Consider the following 11,664-nt stretch of genomic DNA (forward strand, 5'->3'; position numbering starts at 1 on the left):
AAATAAATAAGTTAAAAAAATCATCCATACGGTTATGTGTGGCTGTGACTCATTCAAATCTCACTCTGTAATATTTCGTTTGGTCAATGTACCCCCATGTATTTATCCATTCTGTTGAAGGGCAGTTGGCGTTCTTTTTGTTGTTGTTGAGGGTTTTTTTTTTTTTTTTGCCATTTATTCACTGCTGTTATGAATGTTCATATACACGTCTCCTCGAGCACACGTGCAAGACTTGCTCCTGGATATTTGCCCAAGAGCGGAACTACCGGGTTTTAAGGTATATGAGTGTTCAATTTTACAAGAAAATGATAAATTGCTTTCCCAAAATGGCTATACGGATGTACATTCCCGCCAGCTATGGACAGGAGACCTATTGCTCTTCTTCAACAGTTAGTGTTATCTGACTTCTTAATTGTTGCCACAGACTGCCTATAAATCGGTGCGCATCTCATTGTGATCTTGATTTGTATTTCCTTGATTACTGGTGATGCTGAGCATTGATCCCTTCGTGAGATTTTCAGCCACGTTTCCTTTTCTTTTAAGTGCATTTTCAAGTCTTTTACCCATTTTTTTTTTACTGGTTTATTGTTCTTTATTGATTTGCAGAAGGTGTTTAGAGTATCTCGAAAGTATCCTTGAATGGTTGTATGTGTTTGCACGTTTCTTCTGCAAATTTATAACTTATCATTTCATTTTCTTTTCTTATATATTAAAATACATAACTCATGCATTAATATTTTCTTTTATGAGTACTCTTTTTTTTTTTTAAAGATTTTATTTATTTATTTGAGAGAGAGAGAACGAGAGACAGAGAGCATGAGAGGGAGGAGGGTCAGAGGGAGAAGCAGACTCCCTGCTGAGCAGGGAGCCCGATGTGGGACTCGATCCCGGGACTCCAGGACCATGACCTGAGCCGAAGGCAGTCGCTTAACCAACTGAGCCACCCAGGCGATTCTTTATTGGGTGCCTGGCTGGCTCAGTTGCTGCGACAAGCATGCGACTCTTGATCTCGGAGTTGTAAGTTTGAGCCCCACGTTGAGTGTAGAGATTACTTAAAAATAAAAGTTTTGGGCACCTGGGTGGCTCAGTCGTTAAGCGTCTGCCTTCGGCTCAGGTCATGATCCCAGGGTCCTGGGATCGAGCCCCGTATCGGGCTCCCTGCTCAGCGGGAAGCCTGCTTCTCCCTCTCCCACTCCCCCTGCTTGTGTTCCCTCTCTCGCTGTGTCTCTCTCTGTCAGATAAATAAAATCTTTAAAAATAAAATAAAATAAAATTTTTAAGGGGCGTCTGAGTGGCCCAGTCAGTTGAACGTCTGACTCTTGATTGTGGCGCAGGTCGTGATCTCAGGGTCGTAGGATCAAGCCCTGCGTTGGGCTCTGTGCTAAGCGTGGAGCCTATTTGAGATTCTCTCTCCTCCTCCCTCTGCCCTTCCCAGCTCACACGCTCTCTCTCTGTAAAAATAAATAAATACATTTTTAAAAAAATTTAAAAAATAAAATCTTTAAAATAACTAAATAAATACAATCTTAAAAATGAGAGATTCTTTGTTACCCCAAGTCCAGAAAGAAATTCCCTTAGATTTTCTAAAAGTTGAAAAATTTTGCTTTTGATAATTAAGTTCTTACATCTGGAGCTGGGTTTTGTGGATAGTGTGAGGAAATGATCTAACTTCATTTTTTCCCATATGGATGACAGTTTTTGTTATAGTTCCATTTATTGAACAGTCCCTCCTTTGATGTGCTCTGCCACCTCGGTTTTTTATCAGAACTTTTTATATTCATGAGCTGGTTTTGGTGATTCCTATTGCTACCAACACCACCTTGTCTTCATTACTATAACTTTTTAACAATCCTGGTAGAACAAGTCTTTTCTTTTTATTCTTCTTTAGAAGCATCTTCCTGTTCTGGCCCCTCTACTCCTCTCTCTCTCTCTCTCTCTCTCTATATATATATACACACACACACACACACACACACGTATATCTATATATATAATTTATTTATTTGAGAGAGAGAGAGAGCACAAGTGGGGGGGGGGCGGTGGCAGAGGGAGAGGGAGAAGCAGGTTCCCTGCCAAGCAGAGAGCCTGACGTGGGGCTCAATTCCAGGACCCCGGGATCATGACCTGAGCTGAAGGCAGATGCTTAACTGACTGAGCCACCCAGGCGCCCCTATATATATATTTAAAGTTTACTTATTTAGGGGCGCCTGGGTGGCTCAGTCGGTTAAGCGCGGCTCAGGTCATGATCTGAGTCCTGGGATCGAGCCCCGCATCGGGCTCCCTGCTCAGTGGGGAGCCTGCATCTCCCTCTGCATGCTGCTCCCCTTGCTTGTTCTCTCTGTCAAATAAATAAATAAAATCTTTAAAAAAGTTTACTTCTTTAAGTAATTTCTACACCCTACGTGGGGCTCAAACTCACGACCCTGAGATGAAGAGGCACATGCTCTTCTGACTGAGCTAGCCAGGCGCCCCCTCTCTATTTTTTAATTGATTTGTTGAGTTTCATTAAAAAAAATCCTGTTGTAAGTTTTATTGGCTTTGTATTGACTCTTACAAATCAATTTGGAGAAAATTGTATCTTTACAATCCTGAGTCTTCCTCTCCATGAACACAAGATATCTCCGCTTACTTATTAATAATAAATCTTGAAGATTAGCCCAGATCTTCATGTTAGGATCCACCTTATATTTTAAAAAGCCGTATTGGTCCATTCATTGGGTGAATGTCAAATGATGTATTTAATCTGTCTCTTATTTTGGACACTGGAATTGTTTTCATTCTCTAGGATCTAGAAGCAATACTTTACTGGATACACTTGTAGTGAATATCTTCACGTATATGAAAAACACTTTTTTTTTTTTTTTTTTTTGGTATTTCTCTATTGCTTACCTAACCAGCCTGTTCTGCGCCCAGCACCATGGCCCTAGGTGTCCTCATTCCTTATTCCTCACCCAGTTCTTCCCCCATGTCTTCCCCAGGAGACTGACGGCGGCTCTGTGATCCCCAAAGGTTGTGGTCAGCGTCCTCCTGAAGTTAAGTAGGGGGGAGGTTTGGGGTAAAATAAACTGATTTCTTTAGACAAGAAAAATTGCTTTGTTTCTAAGTGGTCCCAGGCTCTTCACACACATTTCACCAAAGCCCCGCCCCCCAGCCCTGAGGGGTTGGCATCCTTTAGCCTGAAACACTGTAAGGCCCCAGTTCACACAGCATTTTAGAGACCTCACCAGGAGTCCAACCTGGGGTTGTCCCCGCAGGCCTTGGGAAATGTTTATTGACGAGGAGAGCAGGGTGTGAGTATATCAACAAATACTTGTGAACCGATTTTTCTCTTTTCAAACTTTTAAACATTTCCACCGTCTGTGTCAACGAGCTCATTGTTTTGTTAATGAAAAAGTCAACATTCATTTGCATCACTGAGCGCCTCTCCTCCTCATTCACAGTGGGGCTCGGGAGGGCAGGAGCCGCTATTAGGGAAAGAGTTAGAGACCACAAGACCTAGTCTCTCATCTGACCTCAGCACCTAACAGAGGCGACCCCTCGGTCCATAAATATTATTATCATTCAGAATATTTACGGAATAATTACTCTAATAGCAGCTATTTCCTGGACCAAGCGTTATGGGAGGCCTTTCTCTTTTCCAGCAGCTTTTTTTTTTTTATTTTAAGATTTTATTTATTTGAGAGAGAGAGTATGAGAGAGAGAGAAAGCACATGAGAGGGGGGAGGGTCAGAGGGGGGAAGCAGACTCCCCGCTAAGCAGGGAGCCCGATGCGGGACTCGATCCCGGGACTCCAGGATCATGACCTGAGCTGAAGGCAGTTGCTTAACCAACTGAGCCACCCAGGCGCCCCCTTTTCCAGCAGCTTTTAATCCTTGAAGTCCTGTGAGGTCTGAGGCCTTGCCCCTTTTTGATGGTGTGGTTAACCCTCAGACTGAGAGAGCTAACTAGCCGAAAGTCACAAAGCAAATAGACTGCAGAGCAGGGATTCAAACTCATATTCTGTACGACCCTAAACTGTGCTCATCTTGAATTTTTCACTAAGCTCGAAAGCCCCTTTCATCTTCATGCCTCACTGTACTTACGTACAAAATGGGCATAGTCATATCAGCCTTGCCTGTCTCTCTGTATAGTTGTGAGAATAATTATACTCTTATTATTCAATAGGCAACCCAAGTAGGCAGTGCTGGAGGTAGATTAACATTCGCAGTATTTCTAACTACTTTTAGAACACCGATAATTCTCACAAATCCACTGAGATACGCTTTATCGTTATTCCCATTTTGCAGATGGGGAAACTAAGGTTCAGGAAGGTGAAGTCCTTTGCTCAAGGGTCATTGCCTACTCCAGACTTGATGGGTCCTGGAGAAAAGGTGGGAGGGGGTGAAAGAAGGCAAGAGAGGACTCCCTCCAAGACCTGGGGCCTCCCCCCAACTCTGGGAGTTGGGAGGAATTGGGAAAATATCTCAATCTCACCCACCATGTAGAAAGTGCCCCACAAATGCTCGTCTCAGTCTGTTCTTTGATCAGTAGCCAGCAACAGCCATGCATGGCCCCTGGCTGATCCCCCAGTCCACCCAGCACATTTCCACTTCAGCCACTGGGCACTCCTGCTCCCTCTGCCTTAAGCATTCCTCTCCCCAGTTATTTTTGTATTTTTTAATTTTTCTTGTGATAATTCAAATGCATGTGTGCATAAAAGTTATACATAAACATATGTATTTTTAAAAGATTTTATTTATTTGACACAGAGAGAGAGAGAGAGCGCGCACAAGCAGGGGGAGCGGCAGGCAGAGAGAGAGGGAGAAGCAGGCTCCCCGCTGAGCAAGGAGCCCGATGCGGGGCTCGATTCCAGGACCGTGAGATCATGACCTGAGTCGAAGGCAGATGCCTAACCGACTGAGCCACCCAGGCGCCCCAACATATGTGTTTTTTTAAAGTAGAGGGGCAACTAGCTGGCTCAGTTGGAAGAGGGTGTGACTCTTGATCTCGGGGTTGTAAGTTTGAGCTCCACGTTAGGTGTAGAGATTACTTAAAATCTTTTTTAAAAATGAATAAAAGTAGGGGCGCCTGGGTGGCTCAGTCGGTTGAGGGTCTGCCTTCTGCTCATGTCGTGATCCCGGGGTTCTGGGATCGAGACCCGCATCAGGCTCCCTGCTCAGTGGGGAGCCTGCTTCTCCCCCTTCCTCTGCAGCTCCCCCTGCTTATGCTCTCTTGCTCTCTCTGTCAAATAAGTAAATAAAAATCTTTTTTAAAATGAATAAAAGTAGAGAGGGTAGAAACCATCAGTAAAAGTAAAACCCTATCTCCACTCCCTAAAAATTCCTGTTAAGAAATTCTCAACTATCTTTCCAGAAATATTCCCTGTGTATGAGTACATACTCTTCTAATACAAATGGTAGTATGCTACACACACAGTTGCTCACCTTCATTTTTAAAAACTTAACAGTCCAGGGGCGCCTGGGTGGCTCAGATGGTTAGGCGTCTGCCTTCGGCTCAGGTCATGATTCCAGGGTCCTGGGATCGAGCCCTGCGTCGGGCTTTCTGCTCAGCAGGGAGCCTGCTTCTCCCTCTCCCTCTGTCTCCCCCCTGCTCATGCTCTCTCTCTCTCCGTATCTCTGTGTCTCAAATGAATAAATAAAATCTTATAAAAAAAACAAAAAAACTTAACAGTCCATCACAGAGAGCTTTCTCTGTCTCCCACATCTGCAAATGCAGATACACCTCATTCTTTTTAATGTCTCCATGTTTGCCCACTGATGATCCAGAAGTGTATTTAACAGATCCCTGTGGATAGACTTGTTTCCAGTCTTTGTCCTATGATGAACAGGGTTTCTAGGAATGTCTCTTATTGTTGTTATTGAATTACAATTCATATACCATAAATTCCGACCCTTTAAAGTATACAATCCAGGCATTTGTGGTATATTCACAAAGTTGTGCAGCTATTACCACCTACCTAATTCTGAGAACATTCTTGAACACACATATTTATGGCTTTGTACAAAGGCGTCAGCAGGAGGCACTTCTAGAGAGTGGTTGCTGAGCTTTGGGGAGATGAGTCCTTCCAATGGAAAAAAAAAAGGTAGGCTTATTTGTCACCCATGAGCAAAAGCTCTGGGACTAGAGGCTTGGGATCACCTCCTTAGCCCCGCCAAATTGAGCCCATGGTCATGGCAATGACTGCCCAGTCCGTTAGAGAAAATCAGGTCCATCTGAAATTGCACACATTGGATTTGCTTTTTTTTTTTTTTCGAGCCCTGCGTCAGGCTTTCTGCTCAGCAGGGAGCCTGCTTCTCCCTCTCTCTCTGCCTGCCGCTCCCCCTGCTTGTGCGCGCGCTCTCTCTCTCTCTGTGTCAAATAAATAAAATCTTTTAAAAATACATATGTTATGTATAACTTTTATGCACACATGCATTTGAATTTATCACCTTCGGCTCAGGTCATGATCCCAGGGTCCTGGTATCCAGCCCCGCATCGGGCTCCCTGCTCTGACAGAGAGAGACAGGGAGAGAGGGAACACAAGCAGGGGGAGTGGAAGAGGGAGAAGCAAGCTTCCCACAGAGCAGGGAGCCCGATGCGGGGCTCGATCCCAGGACCCCGGGATCATGAACTGAGCCAAAGGCAGGCCCTTAACGACTGAGCCACCCAGGCGCCCCACACACATTGGATTTGCTTAAAGCAGGCCAGGCTCCTAAATATTCCAGCTGAACAGGCTGATGATGGGAAATGTCCCCAGTGACATGTGTACTGTAATGTCTCAATTCCTAGACCGTGCCACTGTATCGTCCTTTTTTTTTTTTTAAGAGCTTATTTATTTATTTGAGAGAGAGAATGTGTACAGAGGGAGAGTGACAGGGAGAAGCAGAGTCGCCACTGAGCAGGGAGCCGGATGCAGGACTTGACCCCAGGACCCTGAGATCACGACCTGAGCCGAAGGCAGATGCCCAACCAACTGAGCCATGCAGGAGCCCTGTATGGTTCTTTAAAAAGCTAAATTGGATAATGTCATTCCTCTGCTCCAAAACTGTCCAAAAAAAGAAAAAAAAAAAGAAAGGTACAGCCAAAATAAACAAACTTTGCAATGGCTAGCACCTCACTCAGAGTAGAAGCCAAAGTCCTTAGAAAGGCCTGCAAGGCCCTGCATGACCTGGTCTCCACTTACCTCTTGAACCTCGTCTCCCAGCCCCTCTGCCTCTCGCCTGCTCTGCTCCAGCCATGCAGGCCCTTGAGCTGATCCACCAACTCACCCAGCACGTTCCTACCTCAGGGGCTTTGCCCTGCTGCTCTCTCTGCTGGAAGAATGCCTCTCACAGACGACTGCATGCTTCCTTTTCTCACTTTACTCCCATCTCTGCTCCCTTAGCATCCCTCAGAGAATCCCTCTTGAATCCATCTATATAAATTAGCACCCCAGAACTTTCAAGCCCATACCCTACTTTCTCCCCCAACACGTATTGCCAGCCAACATGTATTTGTTCCTTTACTCTCTGTCTACCCCCTCTAGAATTTTAATCTCCCAAAGAAAAATACCTTCGCTCTTTGTGGTCACTGTCACATTGCTAAAACAGAGCCTGATATACAGTAGGTAAATAAATATTTGTTAGTGGGAGAAATGAATGAGTTGCTTTCACTGAGACACACAAAGATTATAAAAGATCCAAAGAGGGCGCCTGGGTGGCTCAGTCGTTAAGCGTCTGCCTTCGGCTCAGGTCATGATCCCAGGGTCCTGGTATCCAGCCCCGCATCGGGCTCCCTGCTCTGTGGGGAGCCTGCTTCTCCCCACTCCCTCTCCCTGTGTGTGTGCTTTCTCTCTCTCTCTCAAATAAAAATAAATAAATAAATAAATCTTAAAAAAAAAAACCACAAAACAAAGAGCAGGGGAGAGGGGAATGGGCAGAAGTTTGAAAAGGCAATTCACAGAAAATGAAGACAAAAAGGATTCGAAGAAACAGATTCGAACTTCTATGAATCACCTTCTTTCACCTGTGGGATTGGCAAAGATCAAAAAGCTTGTTAGTTCTCCGGTTAGCAAAGGTGTGGGGAAACAGGTCCTCTCTTACGTTCTTGGGAGAGTGAAAACTGGCAATTGGCATGAGGTTTGTGCAGGACAATTTAGCAGCGTCTAAATTTTGAAAGCCTATGCTCTTCGACTCAGCCATTCTCTGCCTAGAAATTTATCCTGCAGGTTTATTTGCTCAGGTATACAAAGAGGTGGGTAGGCACTGCAGCACTCCTTGTTCTAGTAAAAGACTGGAAAGAACATGAATGTCCACTAATGGAGATTGGTTAAATATATTATGGTATAGCCTTACAAAGGAATGCTATAACCTGCAAGAGATAGTTGCTTGAGAAAAACAGCATACAGAACAGTGTGTACAATATGTAAATATTTGAAAGAAGAAAAGAAGGACTGTTCTGGAGACACAAACAAGAAATCAACATGGTATCTCTGAAAAGCTGAAATGGAGCAAGGCAGGAATGATCAGAGGAAGGAAGGAGACTTTTTACTCCACCTCCTTTTTAAAAAAATTTAAAAATATAAATAAAATATTTTAAAAGGTAAAAAAAATAAAATTTTAAAAATAACTTTTATTTAAGTCATCTCTACACCCAATGTGGGGCTCAAACTCATGACTCCAAGATCAAGAGTCGCATGTTCTTCTTTTTTTTTTTTTTAAAGATTTTATTTATTTATTTGACAGAGAGAGACACAGCGAGAGAGGGAACACAAGCAGGGGGAGTGGGAGAGGGAGAAGCAGGCTTCCCGCTGAGCAGGGAGCCCGATGCGGGGCTCGATCCCAGGACCCTGGGATCATGACCCGAGCCGAAGGCAGACGCTTAACGACTGAGCCACCCGGGCGTCCCAAGAGTCGCATGTTCTTCTGACTGAGCCAGCCAGGTGCCCCTATTCTACCTTCTTTTATCAGCTACAAACTTTTTATGTTAATTACACTGGCAGTTTTTACCTTTTAAGAACAGATAATACATGCACATGAGACAAAAACCGAAAGATACAAAAGGATAAACAGAAAAAAAATCAGCTTCTGCTAAAAAAAAAAAAAGAAGCAAAATAAAACCCCACAATGAAAGGGACACAGGAGCCAACTGCAAACCGGGGAGTAATAAATAAAATAGTACTGCAGTACAATGTAAAGTAGAAAAGAAATATCCATGAATTCATCATAATATAAATGACTGAATAAATAAAGGGTGAAGAGACAAATTTCCTAAACAGAATTCCAAGTAATTTATGTAGCTACTCCGCCCTCAAGGAGGTGGAGCATAATTTCCCAATTCCCACAGTCTGGGCTGCAGAGTGACTTCCTTCCAAAGAGTAGAATATGCAAAAAAGGGGGAAAGAGTAATTTTGCAGTGGAAACTGACAGGCCCTGCCTCAGCCACAAGGATGGATCATCTTGGAGGCATGTACCACTGACTCGATGTGATGAAAACAGCACTTTACCTCTGCTTCCTCCCCAAACCCATAACTCTAGTCTTATCCTAAGAAAAGCAACGTATGAGGGCGCCTGGGTGGCTCAGTCGTTAAGCGTCTGCCTTCGGCTCAGGTCATGATCCCAGGGTCCTGGGATCGAGTCCCACATCGGGCTCCCTGCTCAGCGGGAAGCCTGCTTCTCCCTCTCCCACTCCCCCTGCTTGTGTTCCTGCTCTCGCTATCTCTCTGTCAAATAAATAAATAAAATCTTAAAAAAAAAAAAAAAGGGCGCCTGGGTGGCTCAGTCGTTAAGCGTCTGCCTTCGGCTCAGGTCATGATCCCAGGGTCCTGGGATCGAGCCCCACATCGGGCTCTCTGCTCAGCGGGAAGCCTGCTTCTCCCTCTCCCACTCCCCCTGCTTGTGTTCCCTCTCGCTGTCTCTCTCTCTGTCAAATAAATAAATAAAATTAAAAATTAAAAAGAAAAGAAAAGAAAAGAAAAGCAACGTATGAATCCCAAATAAGGGACATTTTCTAAAATACCTGACCAATACTCCTCAAAACTCAAGATCATCAAAAACAAGGAAAGTCTAGAAAAGTCATGGTCAAAAGGAGCCTAAGGAGACATGATGACTGAACGTAATGTGGTGTCCTTGTGGGATCCTGGAATAGGCAAAGGACATTAGGTAAAACTAAGGAAGTCTGGGGGCACCTGGGTGACGCAGTCCCTTAAGCATCCGACTCTTGGTTATTGGCTCAGGTCATGATCTCCGGGTTGGCCGTGCTCAGCGCAGAGGCTGCTTGAGATTTTCTCTCCCACTGCCCTTCCTGCTGGTGCAATCTCCCTCTCTTTCTCTCTCAAATAAATAAATCTTTAAAAAAAAAACACAAGAAAATCTGAATAAAGTTGGACTTAAGTCAATAATGCACCAATACTGACAGATGAATTGTAACAAATGTGAGATGTTAATAGGTGTTAACACGGGAAACTGAGTTCGGGGCATAGGGTAAGTCTCTGTACTCGCTTACTATCTTTGCCAATTTTTTTGTACATCTAAAGCTGTTTTAGTTTTTTTTTTTTTTAAGATTTTATTTATTTGAGAGAGGGAGAGCATAGAGGGAGAGCAAGAGGGAGAAGCAGACTCCCCGCCGAGTAGAGAGCCCCGATGAAGGGCTCGATCCCAGGACCCTAAGACCATGACCCAAGCCGAAGGCAGATGCCCAAGCGACTGAGCCACCCAGGCGCCCCTCTAAAGCTGTTTTAACAATAATCAAGTTTATTTTTTTAATCTCCTCCCCAAATGTGTATGTCTCCTTTCTTCTCCTAACTCCATACCTCATACAAAGTTCTCTGAACTTCAACCTACCCATTTTGAAATATGGGATCTGTTCATAGTCTTTCCCGCTGCAATCAGTAACAACACTCTCATTTGGTGAATGTCCACTGTGTACTCAATTCTGTGCTCAGTACCCTCTACCTGCATGTAACCATCACAATGAACCTGTGGGCTGGGATTTTAATTTTCTTTGAAAAGTGGAAGCAGGCTAAAGACCAAGGTCACAGAGCTAGTGGGTGGAGGCCAACTCCAACTCTGGTCTGTCTGATGAAGAAGGCTCTAAACCGGTGTTCTTCACTGGCTCAGACTCCTTCTGCCCCTATGATAGATGCTCCTCACCTCAAAGTCTGTTTTGAAAAATGTGCCTTCCCAATAAGCTTCATGTAAGTAAGCCATTCTCCTTAATTGAGCTCTAAGATCTGCTTCTTGGAGTTTCAAATCTGAAAGGTATTACTCAGGGCGCGTGGGTGGCTCAGTCAGTTAAGTGTCTTGGTTTCGGCTCAGGTCATCTCAGGGTTGTGGGATCCAGCCCCCTCCCCCACCACCGTCAGGGTCTGCGCTCACCCCTGAGTCAGCTTGCCCCCTCCCTCTGCTCTTACCCCCCTCCACGCACTCTCTCTCCCCCCTCTCAAAATAAATAAATAAATAAGTCTTTTTTTAAAAAAAGAAACAACTTAAATGTCCATCAACTGAAAAAGGGATAAACACAATGTGGTACATCCATATAATGGAGTATTGTTTGGCAATAAAAAGGAATGTAGGACTGATACCAGCTACAACATGGATGCACCTTGAATTGCTTATGCTAAGTGAAAGAAGCCAGTCATAAAAGACCGGGTGAATTATATGGTATGAGAATTATATCTCAATGAAGTTGTTTAAAAACCCTCCATTT

This window comes from Halichoerus grypus, chromosome 6, assembly GCF_964656455.1.
Source record: "Halichoerus grypus chromosome 6, mHalGry1.hap1.1, whole genome shotgun sequence".
NCBI lineage: Eukaryota > Metazoa > Chordata > Mammalia > Carnivora > Phocidae > Halichoerus > Halichoerus grypus.